This window comes from Zophobas morio, unplaced genomic scaffold (genome assembly GCF_036711695.1).
Source record: "Zophobas morio isolate AGI-343-1 ecotype UQ-CSIRO unplaced genomic scaffold, CSIRO_AGI_Zmor_V1 ptg000006l, whole genome shotgun sequence".
Lineage (NCBI taxonomy): Eukaryota > Metazoa > Arthropoda > Insecta > Coleoptera > Tenebrionidae > Zophobas > Zophobas morio.
In genome coordinates this window covers 534,588-552,152 of record NW_026972111.1, presented here as the reverse complement: position 1 = coordinate 552,152, position 17,565 = coordinate 534,588, and positions in this window count along the sequence as shown.

The window sequence follows — 17,565 nt, the reverse complement described above, 5'->3', positions numbered from 1 at the left end:
CAAACTCAGAATATATTATTTGTGCCACATTTAATAAATAATAGTAATAGTTTTAAGAATGCGATTCTACAATTTAGATTTTCTTTATTCTTTGAAATTCACAATGATTTTTTGAAAGTACATAATATTTGCTGTAACTACGTAACCTTCTTATGCTACAAACGTTGCGCCACTGTGATCTAAAAATCACGCATCATAAGCCGCACCCCTGTCCTCTCTTGCTAAGAATCGTAGCAAATACTAGCCCCGCCCACCCGCCCTCTATTTTCTTGGAAGGTATATCATTTGCCAAAATCAAAATAGAGGGCGGATGAAGAGGGCTACCGCCTGGTAGAGCGCCAAACAGAACGAAAGGTGACATGGGCGGAGCTTCAGATGCGCGCCTATCTCTTACCAGTGGCGTAACTGATTTATCATAAAATGTATTTAAAGTAATAAATGCTCTAAGGATCTTATATAATATAATAGTGCTTTATTACGCCGAAAGATGTAAAGGCATTACATAAAGTACATAACAAAATATTAACATAACAATTCATATTAACATAATAGTAACAATTTGCGACATTCTTTCTTGAAGGCGTTGAGGGAGATACCAAAAAACTCTAAAGTGTTGCATTCGTTAGCAATCATCAAAACGCTATTTAGAGGCGAATGTAATGCATAATTCGTTTTATGAACTGGTATAAAAAACAGCCTAGGCGTACGAACCTTACGGATTGACACATTAAGACCTACCAACGCTAGCAATATGGGGGCTTCAATTAAACCATTTAATAATTTAAAAAGAAAACATAGTTTGTGATACTTACGACGATTTTCTAGTGTATGTACTGACAGATAAGATGCAACAAGGTCTGTATCTGCTAACACAATACCATCACCACACAACTTATATTTGACATATTTTAAAAGTTTGACTTGGACAGCTTCAATTCGGCTTATGTGAGTGATATAAAACGGTGACCAGTTGACACAATTGATTTCCAATATCGATCGGACTAACGAATAGTATAATATCAGAATGGTTCTGATGTTACTGAAGTTCACCGTCCACCGCTTTAAACACCCCAAAAGTTTTCTACCTCTAGAAACAACATATTCACAGTGACTGACGAAAGATAATTTAGTGTCTAAATAGATACCCAAATCCTTGGCATTGCTAACTATGTCTAGGGGCGTATTTTCTAGTAGGTACAATGGAACTGAGGGACGACTTTTGCGACTAAAGCACATTGCTTTGCATTTTTTAATGTTAAGAGACATATGATTGAGTTTACACCAATCGTTAAGACATATAAGATCATTTGTCAAAGTATTTATGTCATACATGGAATCAATCTTCTTATATAACTTCAAGTCATCTGCATACAGTAAGGAATTTGAGTTGAAATTCAAGCAGATATCGTTAATGAAGATATTAAATAAAAGTGGTCCTATAACCGAGCCTTGAGGAACTCCAGATGTTGATTCGTAGGTAGATGACTTGAACTTCATTAATTGTACAAAATGTAGACGATGACTGATATAAGATTGAATCCATGAAAGTAAAGGATCACGAACGCCGTAGAGTAGAAGTTTGTGTATCAAAATGGTGTGATCAACAGAATCAAACGCCTTGTGGAAGTCTGTGTAGATGCAGTGAATTTCCGAACCGTCCTCAATTGCATTAAAAATATCATTTATGTATACAAAGAGATTAGATTCAGTTGATCTACCAGAACAAAAACCATGTTGTGACACACTGATTACGTTTCTAAAAGAATCACTTATGAAACTGGACACAATGTTTTCAAAGATTTTCGATAGAACTGAAATTATACTAATCGGTCGATAGTTTTCAATGTCTTGCTTATTGCCAGATTTAAAGATTGGTACCACACGTGCAGATTTCCACAAGTCAGGAAATTTTCCCGAACTTATTGAAATAGAGAAAATTCGTGTTAGTGGTATAACCAATGAATCTCTGCAGTTATAAAAAAATGTTGGAGGTAACTCATCTGGCCCAGCACCCTTGTTTAAGTTTAGAGCATTAAGTTCTCTTGCTACCAAATCTTCCGTGATATGCACAGAGCTGATGTCAACAAATGAGTCAATTGTGTAAGGATAGTTATAATTACTACTACTGCTGGTATTATTAGTATATACGGAAGAAAAAAAACTGGCAAACGTATCAACTATGTTTTGAAACCCGCAAACATCAATACTTTTATAAATCATTATATTTGAAAAGTCGCAACTGTTTTTTACACTCTTAATAAAATTCCAAAAATGTTTTGGGTTAGAGTTGATTTGAGATTCGGTGTTCTTAATAAATTTGTTGTAACAGCAAGCGATTTCTTGTTTACATTTGGCTCTAATTAAACTGAAATTATAATAATCTCTGATATCACGGCTTATTTTATAACGACGATGTAATTTGTTCTTCTCAATCACTAACTTTCTAGTTTCATGGCTAAACCAAGAGGGAAAATTTTTACTTTTAGATTTCCGGATTGGTATAAAATTATCACAAATGAAATACAAACACTGGTAAAAGTCATCTACAATATCACATATGTCATTATCGCTACTAATAAAATCCCAGTTAAAGTTAAACAGGAAAGAATTGATGGCATTATAATCACAGTTTCTGAAATCACGATAGGTATCACAAAATGTATCACCGTAATAATTACAGTTACAGTCAGATATCACAAATTTAAGAGGTGGATGAAACTTATCCACCTTTACAAACTCACCAGTACGACTTACAGTAAGACTATCACAGTTGGAAAAACAAAGGTCAAGAATATTATTATTGCAGTTGGCAATATTGTTAAATTGACAAAGATCGCATGACGCAAAATTGTAGCATATAAGAGTCTCTTTTTCTGATTTAATATTAGTTGGAGTCAAACCTATTGTCTCATCATCTTGAATCCATTGTATGCCAGGCAGATTGAAGTCTCCTAGAACAAAAATCGTATCGGCCAAGTTGTTGTAACATATAGTTTTAAGATTGCCAACATAATCGGCATAGACAGCAAGTGAAACGTCTGGTGGGAGATAAACAGCACTGAAAATAAAAAATCTGCTGTTGACTTGCAACCTAATCCATATATCTTCGACTGAAGAAGGGATGTACAATTTGCTGGATAAAAGATTTTTCCTAACTGCTATCAGGACACCACCACCTATAGATTTTTCACTATTGTTTGATGAACGGTCATTCCTGTACACGACATATCGGTTATCAATAAATTCACTATCATCGATGTCTGGATGAAGCCATGTTTCTACAAAAATAATGACATCAAAGTTCTCACTCAAGCACGATACATAACAATCGGTCAGTTTTGTTCGCATACCGCGCACATTTTGAAAATACACCGTTAGATGGTCTATGTTATGGTTTCTTCTTCTACTGCGTCTAGAAAATTTTTGCGTTCCTTAGAAACTGAAAAGTCATCCTTATTTTTTGATGGGAAAAATCTGCGAACTACCACCCCTTGAGGCCAGATTTGAGGATTCAATATATCGTTAGATTTAGACTGAGGAATACTAAGTTTAAAAGAGATCCTATTAAACAAAATTCTTCTTGCTAATAAATACAAAGTGACAAAATAAATAATAATAATTTAAAAAAATATAAGACACAAAACGCTGGCACGAGACATACGAAGACAGTACAAAAGTAAGACAAATTAACGGCGCTACTGCTTTATGTTTCCATCCCCCGAGAGCTATGAATAGACTCGACCAACGTCACTTGCTTAACTGCGCAACCCACGTGATGGCAATTTTTGTTTTGATTGTCACTCTAAGAATCTTAACAGACATAAGCCCCGCCCACCCGCCCTCTGTTGTCTTGGAAGGTATATCATTTGCCAAAGTCAAAATAGAGGGCGGATCGACAGGACTAGTACCTGCTAATATGAGACTGATTTTGGCAATTGACATACTCCAAGAAAATTGAGGGCGGGTGGGCGGGGCTAGTATAGTTTGGTGCAAAACGAAAGTCGCCATCACGTGATCTGCACATAGTGTCAATCTATTTCGGTCGAGTCCATTCTTCATTTAAAGGGGAAAACGTCTTTGCAGTGGCGTGCACCCAAACTCAGAATATATTATTTGTGCCACATTTAATAAATAATCGTAATTGTTTTAAGAATGTGATTCTACAATTTAGATTTGAAATTCACAATGATTTTTTGAAAGAACCTAATATTTACTATAACTACGTAACCTTCTTATGCTACAATCGTTGCGCCCTCTATTTTCTTGGAAGGTATATCATTTGCCAAAATCAAAATAGAGGACGGATGCACAGTAAGATAAGACTGATTTTGACAAATGACATACCTTCCAAGAAAATAGAGGGCGGGTGGGTGGGGCTAGTATTTGTTAAGAATCTTAGGAGGCATTAGCCCCGCCCACCCGCCATCAATTTTCTTGGAAGGTATATCATTTGCCAAAATCAAAATAGAGGACGGATGAAGAGGCCTACCGCTTGCTAAGAATCTTAACAGACACTAGCCCCGCCCACCCGCCCTCTGTTTTCTTGGAAAGTATATGATTTTCCAAAGTCAAAATAGAGGGCGGATGGACAGTAAGTAAAGACTGATTTTGGCAGATGACATACCTTCCAAGAAAACAGAGGGTGGGTGGGTGGGGCTAGTATTTGTTAAGAATCTTAAGAGACATTAGCCCCACCCACCCGCCCATTGATTTCTTGGAAGGTATATTATTTACCAAAGTCATAATAGAGGGCGGATGGACAGTAAGTAAAGACTGATTTTGGCAGGTGACATACTTTCCAAGAAAATAGAGGGTGGGTGGGCGGGGCTAGTATTTGATAAGAATCTTAGGAGGCATTAGCCCCGCCCACCCGCCCTTTGTTTTCTTGAAAGGTATATCATTTGCCAAAGTCAAAATAGAGGGCGCATGGACAGTAAGTAAAGACTGATTTTGGCAGATGACATACCTTCCAAGAAAATAAAGGGCGGGTGGGTGGGGCTAATATTTGTTAAGAATCTTAAGAGACATTAGCCCCACCCACCCGCCCTTTGATTTCTTGGAAGGTATATCATTTACCAAAGTCATAATAGAGGGCGGATGGACAGTAAGTAAAGACTGATTTTGGCAGGTGACATACTTTCCAAGAAAATAGAGGGTGGGTGGGCGGGGCTAGTATTCGCTGAGAATCTTAGGAGGCATTAGCCCCGCCCACCCGCCCTTTGTTTTCTTGAAAGGTATATCATTTGCCAAAGTCAAAATAGAGGGCGGATGGGCAGTAAGTAAAGACTGATTTTGGCACATGACATACTTTCCAAGAAAATATAAGGTGGGTGGGCGGGGCTAGTATTTGTTAAGAGTCTTAGGAGGCATTAGCCCCACCCACCCGCCCTCTATTTTCTTAGAAGGTACATCATTTGCCAAAATCAAAATAAATGGAGGATGAAGAAGGCTACCGCCTGCTAAGAATCTTATCAGAGACTAGCCCCACCCACCCGCCCTCCGTTTTGTTGGAAGGAAGGTATATCATTTGCCAAAGTCAAAATAGAGGGCAGATGGACAGGACTAGTACCTGCTAAGATAAGACACATTTTGGCAAATGACATACCTTCCACGAAAATAGAGGGTGGGTGGGCGGGGCTAGTATTTGTTAAGAATCTTAGGAGGCATTAGTCCCACCCACCCTCCCTCTATTTTCTTAGAAGGTATATCATTTGTCAAAATCAAAATAGAGGGAGGATGAAGAGGGTTACCGCCTGCTAAGAATCTTATCAGAGACTAGCCCCGCCCACCCGCCCTGTGTTTTCTTGGAAGGTACATATATCATTTGCCAAAGTCAAAATAGAGGGCAAATGGACAGGAGTAGTACCTGCTAAGATAAGACTGATTTTGGCAATTGCCGTATCTTTCGAGGAAATATATAGCGGGTGGGTGGGGCTAGTGTTTGCTAAGAATCTTAAGAGGCATTAGCCCCGCCCACCCGCCCTTTATTTTCTTAGAAGGTATATCATTTGCCAAAATCAACGAAAATGACGATATATTTCTGACTACTTAATACTTATTACTTTTCTTCTTTTTTATTTCTTTCATCTCCACCAAAAACTCGATACAAATTTTCAAAGAATTATGAAATAATTAAAAAAAAAAAATTTACAGGAATTTTAGGTTTTTTACACACACAGAGAGAGAGAGAGAGGGAGCGAGAGAGAGAAGAAAGTTGTGTCTAAATAACTTTAATAATTTTTTTATACTATCTATAGGTATTATTATACAGGGTGATTTAGCTAAAAGGGGACACCTTGAATAACTTATTTATGAACTTATGTTAATTAATTAATTTATATTTGTAAAAATCAGGAACCAATCAACCCATTAGTAGAAAGGTATTGAAATTATAAAAACGTACTTATTCTTCATCGTTCCATGTTCCATTAGTTTATTGTTCATTTGTGATATGTTAAATTTTTGACACTTTGTCATTTTAATAATGTTAAATATACTTATTATGTTCTTTCTAATTTTGTAAATTTTTTTAACTGTATGAGTATCGGGCTAGAGGTTGATTCTTTGTATACTGGGGTGGGATTTTGTTTCTTGATCGAAGTGATAAATTATCACTTGCGATAAATGTCATTGCGTAGCTTTTAAATGGAAAGTTTGCATTTATTCTTTGCATATAAGCTTATTAAATATTCAAAAAGTTACAATTACCTTAATTTTAAGAACTTATAACTCAGAATTACGATTTTGAACTTCTATTTTGACATAAATTTTGAGGTTATGTCTCCAAAATTTATCACTTCATTCAGAGCTATCGAGAAAATATCATTCCATGAAGACTTGATTTCGTGACAGAATTGAGAAATGTGACAGAAATGTCTCACCAACTCAGCCTCTCAACCAATCAGCAAACGAGATTTTATCGCTCTCGAGTTTTTTTCGATCGAGAAACAAAATCGCACCCCAGCTGATTTAAGCAAGCCATTTGAAAGGTAAATCACCCCAATCGTATTCAAAAACTTACTGCCTATGACATCTCAGATTCACTACTATCATGGTTTAAAAGTTATATTTCTCTTAGAAGTCAACAAGTTAGAGTCAGTGGCTGTCTTTCGAGAATAGAGTCTGTAACGTCAGGCATTTCCCAAGGATCAATTTTGGAAACCCAGCTGTTTTCAGTTTTCATAAATGACGTGAATATAGATCTGTTAAAGGAACGGACGAAACTCATCTGTTGCAATCTGATCTTAGTTATCTAGATAGATGGTGAATGGAAAATTATATTATTTTGAATAAGGTTAAATGTCCCGTTATAAGTTTTGGCAGAAAAATTTTACTTTGTACTCCGATTTATTATTTAAAAAATTCCTGCATCTCTGCTAAAACAGTGGTGAAAATAAATTATAGTAAACTGGCCGTAATAAAGACTCTCTTCATTATTTTCTTGTTCCATCGATTATAATAATTCAGAATGCTTGGAAAGATGCTCTTAGTTACCCAACGAATTTTTGAGGTTAGCAGAATCTATTTCAACAATGAAATTCGACATAAATGCTCAAACAGTTTGGAGCGTTTTCACTAGTACATCTAAACTCAACCCGCGGACGGCGTGCATCAATTTTGACCCCCACTGTACAAACGTCAGCTCTAAGTGTAGGATTTCTCGACTGACTGTTTTTTTTTTGTATTTATTTTTTGTCTTCCCGACTTCTATTTCAGTTGTCTGTCGTGGGGTAATTTTGGCCAAAACTGACAATTTGAGCCAAGTTTAACCCAAATCGGGATAAACACCACGAACAAACTTTTCTTGCTTAAAATGAGCATCACAGAACAATCCGAAACGGTTGTTGTAATCAAATTTGTATCTCATAGTGTGCAGTTCGACTTTTTTCTAAAGATATTTATAGTCGGGCGATTCCGTATCAGATTCAGTACTTTGAAGATTTTTAGTCAATTACATTAGTCGCAATGTGGTTTAGACTGGTGAAAGTTGCCACTGTCACTTTCAGAGTACCAAAACTGAGTCGGAATGACCTAGTTGGTATTAATTGTCAAATATAAGCGATTACGTATCGATCGATTTCTCACAGAGAAGGTACAAAACACGTTTGTTTTTATTGGTAGTGGTCAGGTCGGCTGGAATAAAAAAAAATGTTTTATTAATTAATTTGGTTTCCAGCGACTGGACCAACGTTGACTGTTTCTGCAATAAAATACGCTTATTTTTTATTTCATTCTATTGTTGTGACTTTACGATCTCGTTTGTATTGGAATTGTTTCGTTTGTTTATATGTTTTCTCCATCTATGGACTCCAAAAATAAAAATAAAAGTCTGCAGTGGATAGGTTTTTGGTATTTATTGCCGTAAGTGTAAAGGTGTAATCACGTGATGAGGAAGTGGTAAAAATGTGGTCTGCTTATTTTTGAACTGTCGTTGCACAATCGCTCCAGACGTCAGTGAATGAAGTGTTGATTTAAAGCATAGTTGGCAAGGTTTTTTGTACGTGATTCAGAATGACAGAATCGATCTAGGTTTTTTATTTTGATAATTTTTTGAAAATAATAATAATTATGTTCGTTGCACAGTTTGCAGTGTGACCTTTTCTTGAAAATGTCATGACCCGAAAAGTCAAAATGTTTATTATTTTAGCCAAATCGTCGACTTTGTGGAGTAGATAACCGCATACTTAATATTTGTTATCATAAACCGAGGTAATAATAATTTCGTCTAATAATAATAGGTCATAAATGAAAGTGAGTCATGCTATGCGGCTAAAATTGCGACACACTGAACCACTGAAACATGATTTTATAACAAAATTAGTGTAAAATATTTCTAATCGTTGCAATTATAGAACGCGAATAATACAATTATCGGCTGCATCAGCACTCAAAGATGTTTATTTACGGCAGAAACTGACTACTTTTTCCGTCTGTCTGTCTGCCGTCTGTTCGGGTTTGTGTCGATTTTTATTAAACAGATCATAATTTTCTATACTATGGGACCGATTGTTGTCAAATTTGTCATCTCCAATGTTTGTAATAGTAAATGTTATTTAAATTGTACAAAATAACATACTCCTCCATTTGTTGTTTATGAATCCGTTTTGAGTTTTTACCATAGGCATCCGGATTTTTGGGAAAAAGTAAAAATTTTATAACAATATTTCACAATTTAACTACAAAATCGATGATTTGAAATATTGCAAACGTTTTAAGGTTATCGGAAGCATGGTAAAACTTTAATCAAAATTTATGGGTTCATGACCCCCCCCCCACAATTAATAAATAATTGAAAAACCATTAACTGAATAATAAAAAAAAACGAGAAATCTAGAAATCGCAAAATCGAAAAATCGAAACATCGAAAAAGAAAAATCCAGAAATTGAAAAATTCGCAAAATTAAAATGTTGAAAAATTGAGAAATTGAAGTTTTGAAAATTTGAAAAATCGAAATATGGCCAAATAAAAAATTGAATAACTGATATACTGAAAAATTTCAAAATTGAAGCATTGAGTAATCGAACAATCGAAAAATTGAAGAATCAAAAATCCTGAAATTGAAATATCGAAAAACGGAGGAATGGAAACACTGAAAAATCGAAAAAATATTAAAGAATTGAACAATTGAGAAACTGAGAAGTCGGGAAATTGAGAAATGGGAAAATAAAAAAGTCTAAAAGTCGAAAAGTCGTAAAATCAAGAATTCGAAACACCAAAAGATCAAGAAATCGAAATGTCATTAAATCGAAATATCAAAAAATTTTAAATTTGCAGAAATCGTTATACTTAATTATCGAAAAATCGAAAAAGAGAGAAATTGGACAACCGAAAAATAAAAACAGAAATATCGAAAAAAAAATTCGAAAAATTTAAATAAAAAATTGGAAAACCGAATAAATGAATAATAAAAAAACGAGGAATCGCAAAATCCAAAATTTAAAAAATCGAAATGTTGAAAAATTGGAAAATCGGAAAAATTTAAAAAAATGAAAAATGGAAGTAATGCAAATTTGAAAAATCGAAATATCGAAACATCAAAATATTGAAGAACTGAAAAATTTCAAAGTTGAAGTATTGAGTAATCGAATAATGTAAAAATTAAAAAATCGAAAAATTGAAGAATGAAAAAACTAAAAAATCCTGAAATTGAGATATCGAAAGAACGGAGGAATGGAAAAACTGAAAAAACGAAGATAAACTGAAAAACCAAAAAATTGAGGAACTGAGAAGTCGGGAAATCGAGAAATGGGAAAATCAAAAAATCTAAAAGTCGAAAAGTTGAAAAATTAAGAAATCGAAACATCGAAAGATCAAGAAATGCAGAATTCAAAAAATCGAGAAGTCGAAAAACCGAAAAATCGCGGAATCGAAATGCCATTAAATCGAAGAATCCAAAAATTTAAAATCGAAAAATTTAAAAATTTTAAAAATCGAAAAATTGGAAAACCGTAAAATCTAAAACCGAGAAGTAGAAAAATCGAAAGATCGAGAAATCAAAACATCAAAAAGTCGTATAATTAAAAAGTGAAAAAATCGAAAAATTCAAATAAAAAATTGAAAAATCAAAAACTGCTAAATCAAAAATTCGGAACTTCGAAAAATTAATAATAATAAATAGAATTTATTCTCCAACAGACAATGAAAATGTCTATAGTAGATACATATTACAAAATCACATAATACAACAATAAAATAATTATATTTATATACAACCATTGATACTAAGTACAAAAATTTAAATTTAAATGTTAACGATATTGTAGTTTCAACAATTCTTTCTTTACAACAGGAGTATTAAAATTTTTATAGAAAATATCGAACTGATTATTTTTTATAATTCTCTCGAATAAATGTTATTTTTATCTTTGACACAGAGATTTTCAAAGTTGTGTAACAATTTTTGGAATTTTCGATTTCTTGATCTTCAACTTTCTATTTCTCAATTTTTCGATATTTTAGTTAACTATTTTTAAGTTTTTCGACTTTTCAATTCCTCTATTGTTTGACTTTTCGATATTTCGTTTTTTCGATTTCTCAATTTTTCCATATTTCAGTTTTAGATTTTTTCTATATTTTGATTTTCCTATTTCTCGATTTTCGATGTTTTAAATTCAAGTTCTTGATTTTTCAATTTTTGGCGTTTCTAAATTTTTACTTTTTCTAGTTTTCGACTTTTCGATTTTCTCATTTCTTGATTGATGCTTCGATTTTTCAAGCTTTTGATTCATCAACTTTTCAATTTTTAAAATTTTCAATTTTTCGACTTTTCGATGTCGCTGTTCTTCAGTTTTTCGATTTTTCAAAATTTCAAATTTTCAGTGCCTCAATATTTTTCGATTTCTGAATTTTCCAATATCGAGAAATTGTAAAATTGTAAAAAATCTAAACATTGAATAATAAATAAACTGAAAAATCCCAAAACTGAAATTTCGAAAAATTGCAAAATGAACGACTGAAAAATCCCAAAACTGAGATTTAGAAAAATTGCAAAATGAAAGGAAAATTGAAAAATTCCAAAACTGAGAAATTAGAAAATTGAAAAATTGAGAAATCGAAAAATCAAAAACTTGAAAAATCGAAAAATTGAAGAATTGAAAAAGTAGAAAATCGAAACAGTCGAAAGTCAAGAAATGGGAAAAACAAAACATCCATTAATTGAGAAATCGAAAAATTAAGAATTTAGATAAGTCAAAAATTGAAAAATTGAAGAAAAAAATTGAAAATTGAGAAATTGTAAAATCGAAGAATTGAATAATAAATAAATGAAAAAATCCTAATCTAAAATTTCGAAAAATCGAGAAGTGAAAGAAAAACTGAAGAATGGAAAAACTGAAAAATCTCGAAACTAAAATGTCCAAAAACTGAGAAATTAACAATTGAAAAATGGAGAAATCAAAAAGTCAAAAAAGTAAAGTAGAAAACTCAAAACCTTAAAAACTGAAAAATAAAAATCCTAAAAAGTTGAAAAATTGAAAAACTGAGAGTTTATAACAGTCAGATTTGAAAAATTCCAAAAACCAAATATTTAAAAATCGTAAAATTGAAGAGGAGAAAAAGGAAAAGCGTAAAATTGAAACATCGAAAAATCATAAAACATGAAACATCAAACACTGAATAATTAAAAAACTGAAAAATCCTAAAACTGAAATTTCGAAGAATTGAAAAATGAAAGAAAAACTGAAGTATCCAAAAACTGATATTAAAAAATTGAAAAATTGAGAAATCCAAACATCAAAAAATTTAAGTCGAAAAATCGAAACCCTTGAAAAATAGAAAAATTGAAAATCAAAAACCTGAAAAACCGAAAACTTGAAGAATTTTAGAAGTGGAAAACCCAAACAGTCGAAAGTCAAGAAATGGGAAAAACAGAACATCGATGAATTGAAAAATTGAAAAATCGTAATATTGAAGAGAAAAATTGAAAATCGGGAAATTGAAAAATTGAGAAATTGTAAAATAAAAAAATTGAAAAATAAACAAACTGAAAAGTCCTAAAACTGAAATTTCGAAAAATTGAATGAGGAAAGAAAAAATGAAAGAAAAATTAAAGAATGGAAAATCTGAAAAATCTCAAAATATCTCAGTTTTACGATTTTTCAGTTTTTGGCGTTTTTGAATTTTGAATTTTTGTGTTTTTTTTTAATTTTTCGATTTATCAGTTCTTCGATTTTCAGTTTTGGGATTTTTCAGTAAATATTTCCATTTTACAGTTTTAGATTTTTCTATTTTTTGATTTGTCGGCTTTTCGATGTATCGATTTCACCTTCTTGATTTTTCAGTTTTTCGATTTTTGAGGCTTTTGATTTTTTATTTTTCTATTTTTTAATTTTTCAAAATTCCGACTTTTTGATTTTTTGATTTTTCCATTTCTCGATTTGTCGATGTTTCCATTTTTCAGACTTTTCAGTTTCTTGATTCTTCAGTTCTTCGATTTTTCAATTTTCGGATATTTCAGATTTACGAGTTTTCGAATTTTGGTATTTTTTGATTTATTTTCCTACTTTTCGATACATATTTAGATTTCTCGACCTCTCGATTTTCCAATTTTTCAGTTTCTCAGGTTTTCGATGTTTCAATTTTCCCCATTTTTTTAAATTTCTGTTTTTCGATTTTCCGATTTTTCAGTTTTTCGCTGTTTCAATTTTGGGATGTTGAGTAAATATTTCGATTCCTCAATTTTTACATTTTTCGACTTTATACATTTAAAATTTTTCCATTTTACTAATTTTCATTTCGTTTCTTCGTTGAACAATCGAAAATAAAAAGAAAATAAAAAACACAAAACTAAAAAATCGAAGCATTTAAAAAACGAAAAACAGAAAACTCGAAAAACCAAAAATTTTAAAAATCGAAAAATTGGAAAACAGTAAAATCTAAAAGCGAGAAGTAGAAAAATCGAAAAATCGAGAAATTATAACATCAAAAAGTCGTATAATTAAAAAGTTAAAAAAAAAAATCGAAAAAATAATAATAATAATAATAATAATAATAATAAATAGAATTTATTTTCCAACAGACAATGAAAATGTCTATAGTGGATACATATTACAAAATCACATAATACAACAATAAAATAATTATATTTATATACAACCATTGATACTAAGTACAAAAATTTAAATTTAAATGTTAACGATATTGTACTGTTAACAATTCTTTCTTTACAACAGGGGTATTGAAATTTTTATAGAAAATATCGAACTGATAATTTTTTATAATTCTCTCGAATAAATGTTATTTTTATCTTTGACAGAGATTTTCAAAGTTGTGTAACAATTTTTGGAATTTTCGATTTGTTGATTTTCAACTTTCTATTTCTCAATTTTTCGATATTTGAGTTTTTTTTCTTTTCTTCGATTTTCCGCTATTTTAGTTTTACGATTTTTCAGTTTTAGATTTCTGTTTTTTGATTTCCCCATTTTTCAAAGTTTCGATTTTTCAGGTATTTGATTTCCCGATACTTCAGTTTTAGATTTTTCTATTTTCTGATTTTTTCATTTCTCGACTTTTCGATGTTTCGTTTTCACGTTCTTGATTTGATTTTCCAATTTTTTACTTCTTCAGTTTTTCGATTTTTCAATTTTTGGCGTTTCTAAATTTTCACTTTTTCGCATTTTCGACTTTTTGATTTTTTGATTTTCCCATTTCTCGATTTTTCGATTTTTCAGGTATTTTGATTTTTCAACTTTTCTATTTTTTAAATTTTCAATTTTTCGACTTTTTGGGGTCTCGATTGTTGTTTTTCGATTTTTAAAAATTTCAAATTTTCAATGCCTCCATATTTTTCGATTTCTCAATTTTCCGATTTTTCAGTTTTTGAAGTTTTCGAATTTTCAATTTTTTTGACATTTCGTCATTTCATTTTTTCGACTTCTTAATTTTCCAGTTTTTCAATTTTTCTATTTTTCGAGTTTTTCTGTTTTTCGATTTCTCGATATTTTAGAATTTCGATTTTTCGGTTTCCCAATTTTTCAGTTTTTGGATTTTTAACCTCTCGATTCTTCTTTTTTTTGTGTTTTAGATTTTTCAATTTCTCGATTTTCAATTTTTCAGTCTTCAATTTTTCAATTTTTCGAGTTCTTAAATTTCAGGTGTTTCAATTTTTCGGTTTTTCGAATTTTTGATTTGTCGATTTTTTAATTTTTCGATTACTCAATTTTCCCATATTTCAGTTTTAGATTTTTCTTTTGATTTTCCCATTTCTCGACTTTTCGATTTCACCTTCTTGATTTTCCAGTTTTTTACTTCTTCAGTTTTTCGATTTTTCAGGTTTTTGATTTCTGAATTTTTAGATTTTTCAATTTTTGGCGTTTCTAAATTTTCACTTTTTCGAGTTTTCGACTTTTCGATTTTTTATTTTCTCAATTCTCGATTTTTGGGTGTTTCGATTTTTCTGGCTTTTCATTCAACTTTCCAATTTTTTTAAATTTTGAATTTTTCGACTTTTCGATGTCTCGATTCTTCAGTTTTTCTATTTTTCAAAATTTCAAATGTTCAGTGTCTCTATATTTTTCGATTTCTCAATTTTCCAATACATATTTCAGTTTGACAATTTTTCAGTTTTTGCGAGTTTTCGACTTTTCAATTTTTCTATTTTTTGAGTTTTCGATATTTCGTTTTTTGGACTTCTCAATTTTCAAGTTTTTGAATTATTCAATTTTTCTGGTTTTCGATTTCTCAATTTGTTTCAATTTTGGGATTTTTAAATCTTCCGATTCTTCAGTTTTCTTTTTTTTAATTTTTTGATTTATCAGTTCTTCGATATTTCAGTTTTAGGATTTTTCAGTACAGATTTCGATTCCTCAATTTTTATATTTTAGATTTTTCAATATTTCGATTTTTCCATTTCTCAATTCATCAATTTTTCGATTTTTTAAATTTTAGATGTTCAATTTTTCTATTTTTTGATTTTCCCATTTCTCGATTTTTCGAAGTTTCGATTTCACCTTCTTGATTTCCCAATTTATTAATTTTTTGATTTATCAGTTTTCCGTTTTTCAATTTTTGGCGTTTCTAAATTTTCACTTTTTCGAGTTTTCACTCTTTTCGATTTTTTGATTTTCTCATTTCCCGACTTTTCGGATGTCTCGATTCTTCAGTTTTTCAATTTCTCAATTTTCCAATATTTTAGTTAATGATTTTTAAGTTTTTCGTTTTTTCGACTTCTCAATTTTTCAATTTCTCCATTTTTTAGAATTTCAATTGTTCGAATTTTCGATTTTCCGATATTTCCGTTTTAGATTTTTCTATTTTTTGATTTTCCCATTTCTCGACTTTTCGATGTTTCAATTTCACCTTCTTGATTTTCCAGTTATTACTTCAGATTTTTGATTTCTCAATTTTTCGATTTTTCAAATTTTTGGCCTTTCTAAATTTTCACTTTTTCGAGTTTTCGACTTTTCGATTTTTTGATTTTCTCATTTTTCGAGTTTTAAAATTTTCAAATTTTCAATGTCTATTTTTCAATTTTTCAATTTTCGGAAATTTCAGGTAACGATTTTTCAGTGTTTCGAATTTTCGATTTTTCTTTCTATATTTTTTGACTTTTCAATATTTCGTTTTTTCGACTTTTCAGTTTTTCTGGTTTTCAATTTTTCAATTTCTCCATTTTTTAGAATTTCGATTTCTCAATTTTTCGAAGTTGCAGTTTAGGGATTTTAAAATTTTTCAATTCTTCATTTTTTTTTTAATTTTTCGATTTATCAGTTCTTCGATTTTCAGTTTTGAGATTTCTCAGTACATATTTCGATTTCTCGATTTTTCTATTTTTCAGTTCTTCAGTTTTTCGATTTCTCAATTTTCCAAGATTTAGTTTTACGATTTTTCAGTTTTAGATTTTTCTATTTTTTGATTTGTCGACTTTTCGATGTTTCGATTTCACCTTCTTGATTTTTTAGTTTTTTACTTCTTCAGTTTTTCGATTTTTCAGGCTTTGCTTTTTCAACTTTCCGATTTCTTTAATTTTCGATTTTTTGTCTTTTGCTATTTTTTGATTTATTGTCCAACTTTTCGATACGTATTTAGATTTCTCGACCTCTCGATTTTCCAATTTTTCAGATTCTCAGGTTTTCGATTTTTCAATTTTCCCGATTTTTTTAAATCTCTGTTTTTGAATTTTCCGATTCAGGTTTTTGCAGTTTCAATTTTGGGATTTTTAGTAAATATTTCGATTCCTCAATTTTTACATTTTTCGACTTTATAAATTTTAGATTCTTCCATTTTACTAATTTTCGTTTCGTTTCTTCAATTTTTCGATTGTTTATATTCTAGATTTTTCAATTTCTTGACTTTTCAGTTCTTCAATTTTTCAAATTTTTAATGTGTCTCAATTTTTTGATGTTTCTAATTTTCGATTTTTCAATTTTTTGATTTGTCGATTTATTGACATTCCGATTTCAAAATACGCAAGAGTTTTTTAGAATTTTCCAAAGAAGCGGGATTTGTTGTAGTTTAATTCAAGGGCGAGGGAAGTTCTGTCGAAATCTCAAAACTGAAAGAAATATAGTCACAACGCGAACCCCAAAAAACCCTTCCGGTTACGCCACTGGCAATTCTTGACGTTTAATAAGATTCCAAAGGTAACAAGATCGCGATGAAATTAAATCGGACTTAGAGTTCGGTGTATCATTGGTTGCATATGCAGCATTTGTTCTAATTTAATTTCTCTAAACAATTTTTAATTTTGTTTTTGTTGTTGATAACAACAATAGTAAAACTCGCATATGTGCACGTTTAACCAATAAAAAATACATTATTTGTAAACTATGCCTTGGTAACTCGTCTAAAAATAAAGTAAACTTTGATTTAGGACTACACGGAATGTGTAAATCATTAGTTAAATCAAAATTAAGTGAGTACGTCCATGAGGATATCGATAACTCGATAAGTTGATTTCGTGATCAAAACTAAACTGTTTGTTTACTTTTTATTAATACTATTATCACCAATTCGTGATTTGATACCTATTATCTCATTGTGGAAAAATATTTATCACATGACGTAACGTCGATCAACAATTGTTACGAAATCATTTGTTAACTCCACGAAATAAAAAAATCAACCAG